Source organism: Strix aluco, chromosome 3 (assembly GCF_031877795.1).
Source record: "Strix aluco isolate bStrAlu1 chromosome 3, bStrAlu1.hap1, whole genome shotgun sequence".
NCBI lineage: Eukaryota > Metazoa > Chordata > Aves > Strigiformes > Strigidae > Strix > Strix aluco.
The window spans coordinates 81,462,927-81,480,275 of record NC_133933.1 but is presented as its reverse complement, the minus strand read 5'-3'; the positions used below and the strand labels follow the sequence as shown (position 1 = coordinate 81,480,275).

At 42.7% G+C, this 17,349-nt stretch overlaps 2 long non-coding RNA genes across 4 annotated transcripts; one reads left to right on the top strand and one right to left on the bottom strand.

The window, feature by feature from the left end:
* Positions 1-1,389: 1,389 nt before the first annotated feature.
* On the bottom strand, positions 1,390-14,879 carry LOC141921187 (uncharacterized). Of its 3 annotated transcripts, none has more exons than XR_012622574.1 (5): positions 14,035-14,870; positions 12,667-12,910; positions 10,135-10,293; positions 3,626-5,209; positions 1,390-2,763 (listed from the first exon to the last, which is right to left on the bottom strand). It is a non-coding gene; the product is annotated as an uncharacterized LOC141921187 (long non-coding RNA). The 3 variants fall into 3 exon arrangements; XR_012622573.1 differs by having other exon boundaries at positions 10,227-10,293; positions 14,035-14,869; XR_012622572.1 differs by having other exon boundaries at positions 3,626-10,293; positions 14,035-14,879.
* A 307-nt stretch (positions 14,880-15,186) lies between these two features.
* On the top strand, positions 15,187-16,962 carry LOC141921188 (uncharacterized). The gene is made up of 3 exons (XR_012622575.1): positions 15,187-15,323; positions 15,813-16,180; positions 16,706-16,962. It is a non-coding gene; the product is annotated as an uncharacterized LOC141921188 (long non-coding RNA).
* The last annotated feature ends 387 nt before the right edge of the window (positions 16,963-17,349 follow it).

Genomic DNA, 17,349 nt, shown 5'->3' with positions numbered 1-17,349 from the left:
ATATATTTTGTCTCATTTTGGATATGCTGTGCTGTCTTCATTTCCCTGCCTGATTAGGAATGTGCTTTTATTTCCTGAAAACCTCCTGCTCCAGGAAGGAAATTAATATATTTGTAATCTGAGGATACTGTTCCCCATCAAGATAAACTGCAATCTGAAACTACAGAAATTGCAGGACTCTCCAGCATTTCACGCTAGCAGGCAAATACAGTTATCCCTATGATACAGACAAATAGATCAGGGGAAAGTGAACTACTGACTTGTCCAAAAAGTATTCAATGAAAGATCTGAAAATTATACCTTTAAAAAATGCTATGATGTTCAGGCAATTTTGAAAACGTCTCCCTGCCCTTAAAGAAGGTATAGTTCATGTTCAAATAAGATGCGGTAGGAGCTATTGTACCAGGCTTATGCAGCGTCCGAGGATAATGATGCCACACATCCTGAAGATTACTATACTCTGTCACTCTCTGCTTTTATCTCTACGGCCATGCCCCAAGGTTAAAAAGTGGCATCCTTCAAATCGGGCCTCCAGATTTTGCAGTTGGCAGTGGGCGTTTCATTAAGCTCCCTGACAGAACGGGAACATCGCAAGTATTTTTCTTTCAGCTTGCATCATACCCAATTTGAAGTTGAGTCGTGTCGCACTCACCCACCTTCACCTGGGCAAAAGGGCCAGGCACTCAATCTGCTCTCAGTCGGCGGGACAGGCCTCAGGTGACGTGAGTCCTGCTCTGCTGCTGGCCTGCTGGGTGACAGCAGACAACTTCCCCAAGAGCCCTCTGGAAGGAAAAGGACTGTGGCATAGGTAGGCACCACAGGAATCCCAGTTTCTTAAGGTCCATATGATTCAGTTCAACAACTGCTTTTGTGCATTTGATGTCTGCCTGGGTTTATGGCACAGAAGATGTGCCAGAAGATGGGTATCCGCTGCTCAAATAGACTAGTCATATTACCATCTTGAGTGCAGTTGCTTAACTGATTCCTTTTATTTTTTGCCATGTTATTACAACAATAAAGGTTTCACATTCTGCTGTCTCCTTAAAAAAAAGTAAAATATCTATAGGTCAAGGATGAATGTCCAAAGACTGTAGTAATTAATTAATGGAAAATTTACTTCATATCTGATATTATTGATTTACTGGAAATTAGTCCATCATATGTTGCTTCAGGCTACGAACTCAGGTCTGCTGTTCAGGAGCTATTTGGAGTTTGTAAAATATTAGATAATTGTCTGCAAAACTGTTGCACCTAGTTTTTTTTTCCAGAAGCGATGCCATAACCCCCCCAGACTGAGATTTATGTATGCTTCCACACATATAAGAGTTAACTAACAATGATAGTAAGTATAGAATTGAAAAAAAAAAAAAAAAAAAAAAGGGAGACGACTACGATTCATAATTCAGTCTTTATTTATTATTACTCAAACCCTTTGTGGATACACTGCACAAGGTGATAAATGGATCTTCTTTTTTTTTCTAGATTGGTTATGTAGTTTTCTGAACTAAAATGTTGAAAAGAGTGCTCAAAGCCAAATAGATTACCCTAACAGCTTTCATTTGAGCTTTGAACACCTTGGGCCCTCATTTCAGTGTAGTTCTCTGCATGTTCTCCAGCACTGCAATGGTGCTGGGATTCCATCGTTCCTGTTTTAATGGTTCAAAAAGAATAAGAAAATCTAGGGGTCAAAGGAAAACAAAATGCTTTCATAGTAAAATTAGGTTGACTAGAAATATGGATTTAAATGAGAACCAGCTCTGTAGCATACACTGCTGTGATTGGCTTTTGTATATGGTAGAACCCAACAGAATTTTTTAGTAAAATTTGTAAATATTACTCAAAAAAATTGGAGCAAAGAAGTTCCTCCATCCCAGTAGGAAACAGAAGATCAAAAAGTTGCCATTGTAGAAGTGTGGACTGATTAGTCAAAGAAATAAAGGACTGAATAGTCAAGGAGACAGTATACTAATCCTAAACAGGTATAGCTTTCTTCCCTAGTTGCGTTCTGCAGTGGGTATAGAGCCTTGACCTTGTGCCATATTTCTGGTAAGTAGAAAGGAAGTTTATCTTCACGGGACAGAATGGTAACAAAAGCATTGCAGTACAATGGAGTTATTTCAAAATGCAGTTTCTCTCAGCATTTGGTGGTTTCTTGATAGACCATAAACAGGGACTTAAATATAAATATTCAAGAGAAAGTACTGTCAACAAAGGAACATCCTACCTTACGCCTTGGGAGTGATTTAAAGTAAGCAATTTTATTAATAGGATTCTAGCAGTAGCCTATACTACGAGGTTTTACCACTGTCTTTAGATGACAATCTGACACCATAAACACAATATATTATTATAATTATAATTTGCTTTTATCATCCAGGTGTCCCACTTCAGACCAGGGACCTTTCCTCCAGGCACTGTAAAAATTCATTAGAAATGTGTCTGGAGAGATTAAGATGAGTATCTGGCTACATCTTGGCCTTGATTGCAGAAGAGCACACTGTCAAGCATCTTAATAACATATTTACTGACGTTCAGTTAGATGCTAGAGGACAAAATTGATCACCATGCTTAAAAATATTTGCTGCCACCTTACAGTGGTGAAAAGTGTTACCATCCGTCATGCATATGGCAGACCCGCTGGCTGAACACCAGTTCCCGCAAACACTCTCCATGCCTTGCAGAGGAGCTGGTAAGTGCATCCAGCCCTGCTTCCTCCTCACCTTCAGTTTTCCACATGTACCTGAGCAGCACGGAGAGGGAAGGCTGTGGGAGGCAGAGAACAAAAGCCCTTCAAAAAAAAAAAAATCTCATCCCTGGTCCAGCTTTGGTTAAGGAACACAATGCTTTTTAACCATTTTTCGCAAAACAAGCTCCATCTTGTCCTGAACAGTTTTCTGCATGTGGTTACATTCCACATTTCCTGAGCACAGGCGACCCGAACCACAAATGATACCGCAGATACGATTTGGTCTGGAAAGCAGATACTGGAAATCCTGCATATGCACTTGCTATACCCTACACCTGCATTTGCTTCTTTCCCAGCTGCATCGCTCTGGTGCCCAACAGGGTCATCCCACAACCTCTGCAGACCCTCATGACTGTCTTGGAGAGTCTAACTCATAAGCTCCCATCTATAGTTGAAACTCCTACTAGTTCCTTAGTGTGCATACATGGGTTTTAATTAAATTTTTACCTGCTTTTATTAATGCAGTGGACACAGCTGTTCACCTCCACTGTAACAGCCTAATCCTCTTCTGTACTGACAGCGACTCTCAGCTCTTGCCCTATTAGCAGATTTCAGCAGTACGGTTGATACATGGGTTGTGTTGTTGGTACAGGGTCATTAAGAAAAATATTAAATAACCCTGATCTCTGAGGTATTCCTAGTTGCTTCATCTAGGAAACCATGTCAGAGTCTGCCGTCACATCTCTTTCACCCAGTGTTTTGTGTGTGTGTGTGCTACAACCCTGGCCACAATGCTCTCTCCTGCTTACTAATGATTTTTAGCATGGCATTGTAACAACTGCTTTACCATTATTAATAGATTTGACCTAGAAGGATAAAAGAGGGGAAGAGAGGTACAAATAAGGGTCAAAGTATAATCAGACTATTCTACATACTCACTTTCATCACTCCTTAGCATGTTTCCAGCAGTGCCACGGCTACCCTCTTATGTTGTTTCTTTTCCTCTTGGCCTTTCTGAAGGTGGGGGAGAAGCCTGTGAAGCAAACTGTTGTTTTCTTTTAGTACAGTGAGTTTTGTTTGTTTGTCTGATATTGGCTTTCTAGCTTTGATTTTGCAATGTTTTTTAAACACACACGTTGCTATGCGTTTGTTTTAAAGGCAGCCAGGCCAAAGAAACATGTGCAAGGCTTGGAAAGTGGTAGAAAAGTTTTACACAGCACCATAACCATGGGGTTTTTCTATTTTGTTCCCTGTCCCTTTCTTTGTAATTCCTAGCATTTTGCTTGCTTTTTGAATCACTGCCAAAGCAGCACATTGATGTTTCACGGAAGAGTCTGTTAGAGCCCCACGATGCTGCTGTGGAGGGGTAACAGCCAGCCGAGACCCTGGCATTTCCCCCCATGTATCACAGTGCAGTTATCTACGCCGAGGTTCATTGGCTATTGTGTGGCTCAGTCACTCAGCTTCATGGTGTCTTCCCTTGTCCTGTCTTTGTGCTGACAGTAATCTCTGCAAATTTTATTCATGTCCCTTCTCAGAACATCTCTGAGGATGCTGTATAATGCTGGTTGAGGAGCTCTGCTATTTGTCTCCCATCACCGTGAAAAATGAGCGTTCATTTCTGTCCTTTGCTTCCTCTCTTTTCATGTGTTATTTGTCCATGTGAGAAGCTGCCTCTTTGCCCATGAAGCTTAATTTCTTTGAGAGCCTTTGGGAAAAGATGTCAAGTGTCTTTTTTTAATTCCTTGTAGGTGTGTCGACCAGATCTCCTCTCCCCATACAGAGGGACTTGTGAGTCATTGCTTCCCTTCTCAAAAGCTGTCTTGTTACTTTCCCCAAGTCACATTTACCCATTTGCTCACTAATGCTTTTCTTGTTAATTAGTTCACCTGGCTTGGTCATCAGGCCTAATGGTCTTTAGTTACCTATATCTTTCTCTAGAGCCATTGCTAAAAATTAGTGCCACGTGAGCCAGTGAGTTTTTCCTCAAACTCATTTTTTTGATACAGCTAATAGAGTTTTTACATATATAACCTGCCAGATAGATGTTCTTTTCTGTTTTCTTCATTTGGGTTTAACTTCAGGTTTTTAAAGGATGCCTTCTAACTTGTAGCAACCTCAACCAAGTTGTTTAGCTATGTTCACTTTCTTTTTAAGACTTTATAAAACCTCCAAGATATGACCTGGCCTTGACTGGACTAGAATTGAAGTGTGAAAGTCCTGGAGCAGGAAATTGCAGGATTTAGAGGCTCTTATGTCTATGGTCTTCTCAGCTACATGCTGAAGACTGCAAGGAAATCCATGTTTCACCACCATCTCTGTGAGTGAGCTTCTCCATGAATCCTTTAGACAAAGGTGAAATGGCAAAAAAAATTAGTTTCATTCTGGCTTTCTTAATTTCTGGGTGGGAAAACTTGTACAGATTGGTCCTTGAATCCAAGTAGAAGAACAACCACCTCAAACAGGATATTAGAAGTAATCAGAGTTTAAAAGGAGGAAAAACTGGGACTGCCCACGAAGAACCTGGATGCAAGGAAGTGTAGGATAAAATTGGATAATCAGAAAATAATAAAAACAATACAAAGCTTTTCTAAGAGTAGATTATGGCACACTAGCTAGACATTTAAAAAAGCACCAAACCCTACTTTTCTACATCAAAGAAATAAGTTGACCTAATCTAACTGGATTTCAGGAAAACATTTGTTAGTACGCTACTTGAAAAAAAAAACCAAAACCTAAGGAAGACAGCAATTACTAAATTAACTCTTAATATGAATAAAATCTTGCAAAGTAGTTTTGAAGGGGAAGTCTCAGGCTAGAGGAAAGTTGATAGTGGACTTCCTTAAAGAACGATCCCAGACAGAGCTTACTAATTATTTTCACTGCCTACCTTAATCTAGGAATGATTAGCTGATGACACAAAGCTGGGGTACTGTTTGCACAAAGGGGGACTGGAATATCGTGTAACAAAGGGCATGAAAGTAATTTTACATGAGGGACTCAACTCAGTATCCTGGAACTCAGCATACATCAAAAAGTTCTTCAATATGGTATTTTCACTATAAAGATAAACCACAGTGGTCAAGTTTCTTAGTTGTCCCACAGAAGTAAAGTACATCAAATAAAATTGCTATATAAAAATGCCACAACACAAATTTCATACAGCAAGTTCCAAGGGAAGACAAAGAAGTGAAAGAAAAACATTTTTGTTTGTTTGTTTAATTAGAGACAGTCATAATGTTAAATTCCAGAAACACAACCACTGAAATCCTCCAGAATCTTCTATTAAAAAAGAATTTCTTACTTTTACATGTTATTCAAGAGTGCCACACAACTCTTGTATATCCCACTTTCCCTTCAATCTCACAGGCATAACCTGTAAACTGGAGATTAACCTACAGGATCAATAGAAACAATATAATGTGACACTAAGTCCATCTCCTTTGTTGATCCTGGAAAAGTATTTCAGAATTTGGTCCCTTGTTCCCAGAGCTGTCAAATGAAGCCAGTGCAGGACACTGAGTCAGAAGTACTGTACAACTTTCTGAAGGCTTACCTGAAATAACACACTGTGATGTGCCTGCGGTAACGTAATACTTGAGACAACTCTGTTTCATGAGCCAAGCTAGCTCACCTGTAAAGCCCTGCACCATATCATGTGCATGTGCCAGCTCACGTCCATAGTCGTGCAAAGCGTAGAGATTCCTGAACAAATCTGGACATGCCAGAAAATTCACAGGAAGCCCGTGGCTTGGATGAAACTGATGACACCCTTCTTATAAAAGTCTTTTGACACCCTTGTCATGTAATACCAGTATAATAGTGCGAAGGTCAAGGTCATAAACTAGGAACAAATAACAAGAGCTTCTGCTATCAGCACACATAAAAAAGGGTAAGTTGGGTGTCTTGGTCAGTCCTCAAGGCCTATGAGCTGTTGATAGCAGGTAGCTTGGGATATAGAAATTAAAAAAAAAAATCAAAATACTAGTTGCTGTATATCTAGCAGGGATAGGAAGGTATTAATGCCACCATGAGAGGCCCTAGTGACATCTTACCTGGAGTACTGTTTCTACTTCTAAGCCTGCATGTTGAAAGAGATTTACTGAAAATGGAAAAGGTGCAAAGGAGGGTTAGAAGAATGGTCAGGGAAAAGCATCCTCCTCTGCGACAGGTATGGCACAGCTGTTTTGGCTGAACTGAGGCTGAGCAGGTTTTGGCAGTAACCTATGAAAGCTCAAGGGGTGACGGATTAGAAGGGACTTTATACTGGGAGAGAGAAATGCTCTTTAAACTGAAGTCAAAGACCTCGCAGAACATGAGAAGTTCGGCTGGTCATGATACACATTATCTGAAATCATTAACCATTCAGAGGAACGGAAAATGAGGAGCAACCTCATGACAAGGGTAGCTTCAAGATGGAGTCTGGTATCTCTGCAAGTAAGTTCAACAGTGCAACATGGCTGCCTGTGATAGCTGGGATCAGGCCCGACGGCTGAGGAGGTCTCCAGTCTTGCCTACGGCAAGGTCAGAGCTGACTATGAAAGCTCTGATTTTCAAAATGCATATCAGATTTACACATTTGTCACCAGCCAGTTTATCACCACCTGCTATCTTGTATTCAATAGTGTTACACAAGACTGTAAATTAATGTGAAGTGCAATCCTCCCAATTATTACAGTTGGGGAACAAATGGGGCTGTGCATATGCAAGCATCTAATTAGTCACATCGTGGTTGCATGTATGTGGAAATACCCTGTTTGACTATGAAATCATACTGCCTGCTTTAGCTTATACAATGATGTGTGTTGCTGTGACTCTTGCATAAGGAGAATTAGGCCTTCTGTTTTAATAATACTGCACTATTCCGCTGAATTCTGAGCCCTTAATCTTGCATCACAGTAGAACACTGTAGCAGCAACACATAATTGTATATTTTTCCAGTTTTCCATTTTGTAAAATGCTAGTTCCTGACCCCTGTTAAATGTGTACAGTGGTCTACCTTGACACAACATCAGATTAATCTTAACTGAAGAGAGTCCCAGTGTAGCTGTAATAGTAAAAAGAATATGACTTTACCTACTCATGAATTTCAGGTTTTGGTCTTCTTTTCTCAGAAGAGCACTGTCGTCTTAGTATGTCATGTGTGTAGTCTCACAAGTTCTGTTTGTTTTAGACTGAGATGACTTGGCCTTATTAGCTCCTTCTATCCCCTCCAGTTTTGGTGGGGTCCCAAGTGCCTCCTTAGCAGTATTGCAAAAGGAAATCCCCGTAAAGCGCATAAACCCCTAAAAAAGCTGAGGGCAAAACTGAGTGGATCTCTGCTCTCGCAGGCAGCGTCCTCCCCTTGTGCAGTGCTGCCACGGGCGTCAATGGCAGCTCTGCAGAGAGAATGAGCACTGCAGCCCACAGGGTTTGCTCGCTCTCCCATGTCTGAAAGGACACCCTCACCCAGAGTACGTTTTCTGTATTTGCTCGATGTTTAAGGGAGTTTATTGCTGGGATTTCCAGGGCAGTGTAGGCACTGTGGCGCTTCTGTAATTTACAGATAATGGGTGATGAAACAGAAATGCAGTTTGGAGGATTGGGCACGGTACGGGGTCGTGTTATCTAAGGCTGGTGAGGTACTTGCCTTTCTGCTCAATTTGCAGGGGCACCTTTTCGTTTCCAAACTATCACTACTTTGTTTAGATGAGCGTCAGCGATGGATGGATAAAAAATTGTTTGTATGGTTTTAAAAATACCTGGATCTTTTCTTCTGAATATGATTGTTTCTTTTGCTTATATATAGCAATTCAGAGTCCTCTTTATTACTAGTTAATTTTAGGGTTAATTTTACCTCCTTCCCCCTCTCTCAACACACAGACCTGTATATACTTATGTACATGCACATACGCATACCTCATCAGAATCATTTCAGCATAAGTATGAATACCATGAACCAAAAGTTTGGCATCCCTACTACAGTGAAAGCTGACTGCCACCTATGGGTAAGAGTTCATGTTAACATATTTAGATAAAATTTTAATATTATTCTTTGTAATTAATTCAATTTGTAAGTATCTAGCAGGACAGAGTTTTGATTCATTTGCTATATATTTTGTCAACAACAATCACTGCTCATCCTCTGAATGCTGGATATTAAAACCAACTCCCTTATGAAGGAGCATCAGCTTTACAACAAGAAAAAAAAATGGGGTACGACATTCTTATTTTTCTTATTCTGAATAAGGAATACATAGAAGTACCCTAATTCCCCATGCAAAGAAAAAAGACTCAATGCTACACATCTAGGTACATCATATTAGATAATGCTGTATTTAATGATACTGTAATTTTAAAGTTTAGCCACCTCAAGGTTTTAATATTTTGCTTACTTCTTTCTTTTACTAAATACATACAAATATCTTAGCTATGCAGCCTCATGAAGATGTGTATATAATCTGTATGTCATAGTAATTTTCTATGCAAAATTCTTCATTTTTCAGAGTAAAATGAAAGCTAACTGGGAGAAGGGAGGCAGTAGAAAAATGTATGGCTTGATTATGTAAGCCTCGATTTTTCTGATAATCAGTCTATGTAGCACTTACTTAGAAAACTCAAAAGGAAGTACAGACTGAAAAGCCAAACTTATTGTATCAAAAATATTTTTTCCAATTCAGCTTTCACGTACTTAAAAGCAAACAGGCTGACAATTCTGTGTATCTGACTACCAAAGAGGAAAAACGCTAATTACAGCTGCTATACTATAATAAGCTGCATTAAAATGAACATCACTACCTATTTCTCAGAAATACCATAGGTAAAAATAGCTGGAAGTCTAGCAAATTAATGCATATATTTCAGTTTGGGAAAAAATCATTTTGCTCCAGTAAACAGAAGCTAATTGTAGCCATTATATTTCTCCCTTTCAGGGCAGGGGCATAGTATTTCTGAAGGAAGAGGGACAGAAAGGAACTTACAAAAAGGAAAATTGTATTAAAACAGATAGCAACTAACACAAACTAAGACTGAATCTGATATTAATTTTTTTAAATCCCCCTTTTAAAGTAATCTTAGTCCTGGGCCTTCTCATTCGTATTCTACTTTATTAAATACGATAATCAGCCTGTCTGAAAACCTGAAATAAATATTACACTAGTGCTTACCTCGTGCATTTTCACTGTTTTATTACTAATGTTATAAACTTATGAAATACTGTACAAGCAGTCAGTAAATGCCATTTAAGTATCAGAGGTTATCACATTTCATGCTTGCTCTCTGACGGCATCGGTACCATTTATAATCTACGCAATTCAGACGTTTATGGTAAAATCTTTGTGCTTTGTAGACAAAATCATCTTGTAGCTAAAGTAACTCTGCTCCACAGTAATGTATTTGTGATGTATTTTCCTTCTTACTTCTGAACTGACATATTTCAGACATTGCAAAAACAGCATTCTCCAATTTACCTCCTTGAGTCCACTCTGGCTACCGAATCAAGTTGTCAACTGTCCAGTAACATTTCCCTGTATTTTCAAACCACAGTTTAAACTTCACTCACTTAGTCTCCTTGGATGGGAACTTCATATGAGACAGAAATGACTCCTTATCATGTGTGATGAATCCAGCTTAAAAGAAAACACCAGAACTGCATGAACATCGGTGACAAATTACTTGTCTCAGCCACGCTGCTCTTTCTTATTTAATCTCCCACTGGAGTACAATTTAGTAGGTATACTATTTTATAGTGCAGACCTCCTCCCACCAACCTACTGCTTGCAAAAGGAATAAAAAAATATTTTCCATGTGTCATACCAAAACCTGAACAGAATATAGTTGAACCTTTTAAAATAGTTATGAGTAGGAAAAGGGAAATAAACAAATAAGTTACTACCTCACATTTACAAGAGCAACAAAAAGGTAAAAAAACATAAAAATGCAATGGAGTATTGTTAAACTCATAGATCTATTAATAGAATATGAAACAAAACCCTCCTTTCCTGGTAACACATCACTGAGTTACTACTTGTATACATCTACAAGTATAAACTGAAAGGAAAATTTTTCTTTGTATAGTCAGTATTACAGATTTTGAGATATTCCTATTTCAGTATCGTTAAAACTGAGGCCTTGTTAAAGGACAGGGTACTTGGAAAGATCTCCATGATACTGGAAAATCCAGACAGGTTTGTCCTGATTTTTTTCCACCGATGATCTGTTTGATAGAGGGGAAAAAACCCACAAATCAAGCAGCGCACCTAATTCTCTGAAGTGCTTGTTGTTAATTTTATGCCTTTACAAGAAGACAAGGAAAATTCCACTTCCCAAGTAAAAAAAGACAGAACGTGGTTACATCATAGCTTGAAAAAATTATTTTCTGTTCTATATAGATGTCTCATCAATTTCACTTGAATGTTGTTTATACTGTATAACACAGGTTTTACTTTAAATAATAGTACTTAATACCTATATGGATTTTTTGTTATCTAATAGCTTTGCTAGATTGGTCATGGATTTTTTACCATGCAATGTATTTTTTAGTACTTAGTTATATGCCTGCATTTTCCAACAGACATTCAAAGTATATTACTGCATTCTGGTCTATTCCACTATTTTTTGACACTGGAGAAGGGCGTTCAGATACTCATAATATGCTTATAGATGCAACTAAACAAAAAAAAACATATTACCTTGTGATATACTGGAGTGAATGGGACTTTCTTCTAATGGGGGAAAAAACTGTTCATAGTAATTTAGTTTATAGTTGAGAAAGGGAGCAATGCACCTGGAACTGACTCATTATAAATTCCAGAAATGCAAGGAGCTTCACAAAAAGTCTGCAGTTACCTTGTTTTTTAAGTAACCATGCAGAGCTGACAGCTATTAACAGTAGCAAAGACTTGCATAACAAGGACTTGAAGGAAGGCTTAGTGCCATGCCGGAGTGATTTAAAGAGAATGAAGGCACGTATTTCTTTATGATGCATTATGTAACAACACAGAGGGCAATCCAAGGCATTCAAAAAAATACAGGACGCACATTTGATCTTATACTTGTTATTTCTCAGACAAATATTTTATAGTGCTTATAGCTTAAGGCTTATGAAACACCTAACTTAGAAATGTTATCCAGTACAAATGAGTTTGAAATGTTTTAGATGGCATATTTTATGTTTTGTACATCTTTAGGAAAATATAATAGATCCCATAATTCATTTTCTTCAAACTTCTGCAATACACGCAATCTCAGATAAAATAAAATTGTCAAAATCAGTGATAGCTGGACCTTCTGGTTCACATTAGTGTGAAGAGAAAACTGCTGTTGAGCTGACACATTGATAGATTACGAGTTCTGCTGAAGAATAGCTAAAAATGGTGATTCAATCTTGTCACTACTGTATAAGAAGAATAACAGAAGTGGAGATGTTACTCATGATATCATGTCTTTTATCAAAACCCAAAAGGGTTCTGGTGCATCGAACACATTCTCTTCCTGAGAGCTTCTGGCTCTAAAAAATACTAGTGTAAGTAAATGAAACTAAATTGGCCTATTAAAAAAACAGGATGAGCTTGTGCCCTAAATTTATTTAAATGTGAAATAAAGATTGGATTGTAAAAAGACTATCTTTTAAGGGGTTTTTTTTCCTCTTTTTTATTTTTTTTTAACAATAGAAATACTGGTCTTGTAATGATGAAATGGAGAGCTAGGAGGATTATGAAACACAAGTAACATGAAGGGCAAATCTGACTGAAAGAGAGGGAGAATATTATTCCAATCATTTAAAACTTAGCTGGGTTAGTTCCTTAATTAACTTAAATTAATACAGCCCCTCTGAAATCAATAAGGTGATACAGATTCACCCAAGGCGTATCTAGCAGGTAAGATAATGCGAACCATGAACTTCTGTTAGGACAGTAAACATAAATACATGTGGAGAGTCATCTTTTCTAAATAGCTCCTTAATCTTTAGATATGCAAAAGAGAACTTTTAAAAGAGGCACCTTAAGTACTTCTGCTATGCTACCTCTGGTCCTCCGTTGATCTGAACCTTGGGTGGTCATTTATGCTGAAGTGAAGTCAGGTTTAAACACTGACTTCAGTCCCTCAGTGCTTCATACTTCCCTGCGCTGCAGCAAATCACCACGGAAGGCTCAAGATGGAGGGAACGGGGCCTTGGCTTGTGCCTTCCTCCCACGAACATCACCAAATGCTCCCAGCGCTTACTTCTGATTTATCCAAGGAGTTCTGCAACAACAGGAGGGGAAACAAGGCTTCACAGTCCTCATCCTTCATTGCGAGGGATAACAGGTAAGGAGAAGGAGGAAACTGAAACATGGGGGGGGGGGGGGATTTCTTATTACAGGCTCCCTTCTCCCAAAGGGAAAGAAACCTTGACACAAATTTCATCACATCACAAAGACACACACAGGCAGGTACCTCGGATTTCTGGTAACTCAGTGGTTTTGTTTCAGGGAAGGATAAAGTATTCTTTTGATTTTTATTTTTACTTTTACCAGGGCCTCTATAGCAAGTATTTGCAGCTTCTCCTATAATAATTAATGTTTCACATTGCATAGGAATTTTTTCTCTTAAAAAAAACAATCTCCCCAGCAAAACTGCGACTTAAGTTCTGTACTTAATTTGAGGATGAATGGGGAAGAGGGGAAGAAAAGCAGCAAGGCATTCGAAAGTTCATCACCTTGCTCTGAAACGTAGGCAGAGCCAGAAACCGAGATTAAATCCAAGAAATGTCTCAACCCTGTTCTGTGTTTTGCCTACAGTTCTTACACACACATTTGCCTTTTGAGTATGCACACCGACATCTTTAGGATATTCAGGCAACGTATTAACACATTGTGGATAAGGGAAAGAAACAAGCCAGAAATATTTGGAGGGTGTGAAGCAGTAAACAGTAACCAAGTAGAAACGTTTTAAGCAATGCTATTACGGCTTGACAGCAGAGAGATTTAGACAGTCTCCTTTCAAGCTTGTAAGCTTGGTAACAAGTGAAGTGAATTAAATTTTCTGAGTTTGGAATGCAATTGATTTTTGTTTGTTCCGCAATGCTCTGCAGCTCTCAAAACAGAAGAGCTGTGACCGATGCAAGTCTCCTTTCAGGACAGGCCCGGGGTGAGGGGCTGCGGCGGGCAGAGCCCGGGGGTTCTGGCCAGGCCGGCACCCAGCCCGCCTTGCCCAGGGGTTTCATCTTCCTCAGACTACACCTCGCCGCCGCACCAGCCAGGGGAGAAGCAGCTATTGCATCCCCCCCGCGTAGCGCCAGTCCCCTCTGTCAGGCCCAGTATCCGCATCCTCTGATCTTTTTTTTTTTTTTTCCCCTGCAAACAGCACATCTACGCAGCGGCCTTTACCTATTTGCTCGAGCCGTGGCTGCCATCTGGGCGGCCGGCTGCGGAGCCTACGCGCAGCGGAGCGTCGCCGGAGAGGAAACCCCCGGCCCTCCCGGGCGGCGGGCGAGGGGCGCGCTGCGGGCCGGCTCCTGGCGAGCAGCTCTCCCGCGGCGGCGGCGGCGGCTCGGCTCTGCGGCCAGCGGCGGGCAGTGTCCATTGCAGCTCGGCGGGGAGTCTCCCCGCGCGGTGCGGGCATCCACGGGCCCCGGCAGCGGGCGGGGGGACCCAGCCCCGCGCCAGATCCTCCTCCCCCCCCCACTCCCCCGACACCACCGCCAGGTGCCTTTAGTTCGCACCGTCCTCTTCCCACAAATCCACCGGCGGTGGCCGCCGAGCCCCGGCAGCCTGGCGAGCCCGCAGGTCACCGGCGGTAGGTCCCCCTCTCTCTCTCTCTCTCTTTTCCAGCTCTCCCCGAGGAAGCAGCGCGGCGGGGCCGCTCTCCGCCCGGCGCTCGTCCTGCATTTCACCGCCCCAAGGACGCCGCCGGAACCCTTAAAAAAACAAAGGCGAAAACTGCCCGCTTTCCGCGCTCCCGTCCCTCCTCGCGCCAGCACCGCCGCCTTACGCGGCTGGCTACCGCGGCTCGCCTAGCAGGGAGGAAAAAAACAAGGCGCGGGGGGTGGGGGTGGGGGGGGTAAGGAAAGAAAACCCGCCCAGCGCGCCCCAGGGCCGCTGCCCGTCCCGGGGCGGCGGGGCCCAGCCCGGCGCACCTGACAGCCCGCCGCGCCGCGCTGTATTTCCCTCCCTTAGCGACAGGGGAGGCGCGCGGCGGCGGCAGCCCCGCCATTGGCGGAGGGGAGCGGCGCGGCGCGGCCATAGGCTGGCGGCGCAGCCAATGGGACGCGCTGTATCCGGGAGGCAGGGGGGCTGTGGAGCTATTTAAATCCAGCTCGGTGATGTCAGTGGGGGCGGCGGTTGGTGGCGGGGGCGGCGCGGGCGGGGGTGGCGCGCGCGGGCGGGGGTCGGGCGCGAGGCGGGCGTCGGGCGCGAGGCGGGCGCGGTGTCCGCGCCTGTCAGGCCGCGTTCGTCACGGGGCGGCCGCTCCCTCCGAGGGGATGCGGGAGCGGCCCGGCGCACCTGCGCGTCCTGCCGAAACAGCCCCGCGCTATGGGGGGAGAGATCCGGCGCGCCCCCCGCCCCCCTCCCCGCTAACCCGGAGCTGTACGCTTGTCCCGGCGGCGATCCTGGAATATGTGGGTTCATTCCGCAGTGTTGGCATGGCGCGCGCGCCGGGGCCGAGGCGCGGTCAGGTGGGCTCGAGTTTCATGCTAAGCCCTCTCTGCAAGAGAAGGCAAAAGGGCCGCTCTCCGCATTCACAATACTTCTGCAACTGTTCAGGGGGAGGGGTTACCTCACAGTACCTTTCTGCGCCGCTCCGAGTGGCGTCCAGTGCCGCCCCATGGCCTCAGTGACACTGCAAAAGCAGGCAAGTGCGTTGAATCTCATCCCTTAAACCGTGCCTTCAGAACAGCACGGCTTACCCCTTGGTGTACCAGGGTTGCCTGGTTTTGGTCCTGAGGGGCTGCCACAGGCGGGAAATCCCCCCTGGAGATGCTGGTTTAAAGGTGGATATTTGGGCCACGAAGCACACCAAGAGTAGGTACAGCCACCTGGCCGATTTTCCTTTAGCGTTTCTGATTCCGATTATGGCAGGTCCTGTTCTGTGGGTCACAGGGAGGACTTTTAGATGCTAAAACTTCTTCTGGCCACAAGTGTTCTGTTTTCTATTGTCTTCCCAGCACAGCAATCACAGATGGGAGTCAAAATGGTGTTATGGTACAACAGAAGAAGATAAGCAAAACCAAGATCCAAATGCACTGGTCTGCCTTGGCAGAAAATGCCTTGTAATCTGTTCTGCACTTCAATATGCTGGAGACCTGTCCTGGAGCTCATCTTATGTAGCCTAATAAAGGCTGAAAAGTGGGATTAAAGTGGACTTGTTTGACCTGAGGCATATAATCATCCTGCCTGTGGCCTCATGCCCTGACGGTTGCACAGCTCTTTCCCTCTTGTGTGACCCAAACTTACCCATGATGTGACCAAAACGCAGGCATCTCCCATCATACAATGGTGTGTCACTCATGCTGGGAGCGCACATAAACATCAGGTAACGGACTGCAAGCTTTTCTCAGTTTGCTGTGTGCATGTGTGCTGTGACCATAGATTTTGGCCCATAACTACAGGCATTTTAGTTGCCTAAAGATGCGTGTTCAGCTATGTGGCTGCAGAAGGAGATAGAGTGTGGTGACCTGTAGAAGTGGTTTCCTAAAAGCAATGTTGGGGTGTGGTAAGCTGAACGCACAGGGTGTTAGGGAGCTGAACATTGTTGGTCCAGAGAAGATTTGTCATGAGGAAAGTGGGATGGAAACCAGGAGGAAGGAGGTTGCTGTCAACCAGGGGGACAAGGTCTCAACAGCCTCCCAAACAGGACAGTGGGAGCAAACAGCCTACACTGTTTCATGGTGGAGCTTCATAAATTCCCAGTCACTATTAGTACAAGAGGGCAGGTTTGATCTAGGACTTATCAATTAAAGCTGGAGTGGGAAGGTGGTACCCCCACAGAAGGATGAAAAGCCCTTACTGTTAGGTGTGAAGGAGCTGTCATTGAAACAATGTTTCTTTACTGTGGCAGGATATGGTTGCGGAGACAGGAAACAGCAGGGGAAGGCTGACCATGGAGGTGGCTTCTGTGAGGGGAGGGAAAGATTTGTTGTCATTTGGGGTCTTCAGGGTGAATGTGATTTTAAGGACATTCTTTCACCAAGTCAGATGGAAAAATGTGAGTACCCTTTCAGGAACTGACTCCATGTGCCTTTTCAGTCTTACTGGCATTTTCTTGCTTTTGAAACTATTTGGAAAGCTCCTTGGAATAAAGATTAACTCACTACACTCAGTGTGTTGTTTGTGTATTGTATTTGTCCATTAATGCCACATTCCAGATCTTCTGTGAGTTGCCTGCAAGGCTCAGGAAATAATATCTTTTTTTGTTTTGATTGAACTTTCTCCCCATGGTCCCTGACTGTGTTACTTCTAGGGTGACTTGAGGAAGTGTCACCTTCCTCTGAAAGATGAGATCAGCATTAGCAAGAAATGAAAAGTTGGGCAGAGGTGTTTGTGGTGGTCCTGTTCCTGACTCACGTGTCTTGCTCACATGCTTAGAACTAATCTCATGATCAGATTTGAGTTGAGAAGAAATTTTTTTCTAACACGGGCCATTGCATTTTGTATGAAAAAAGGGAAGGGGGAGGCTTTCACACTCTTTTGCAAGATGGAACG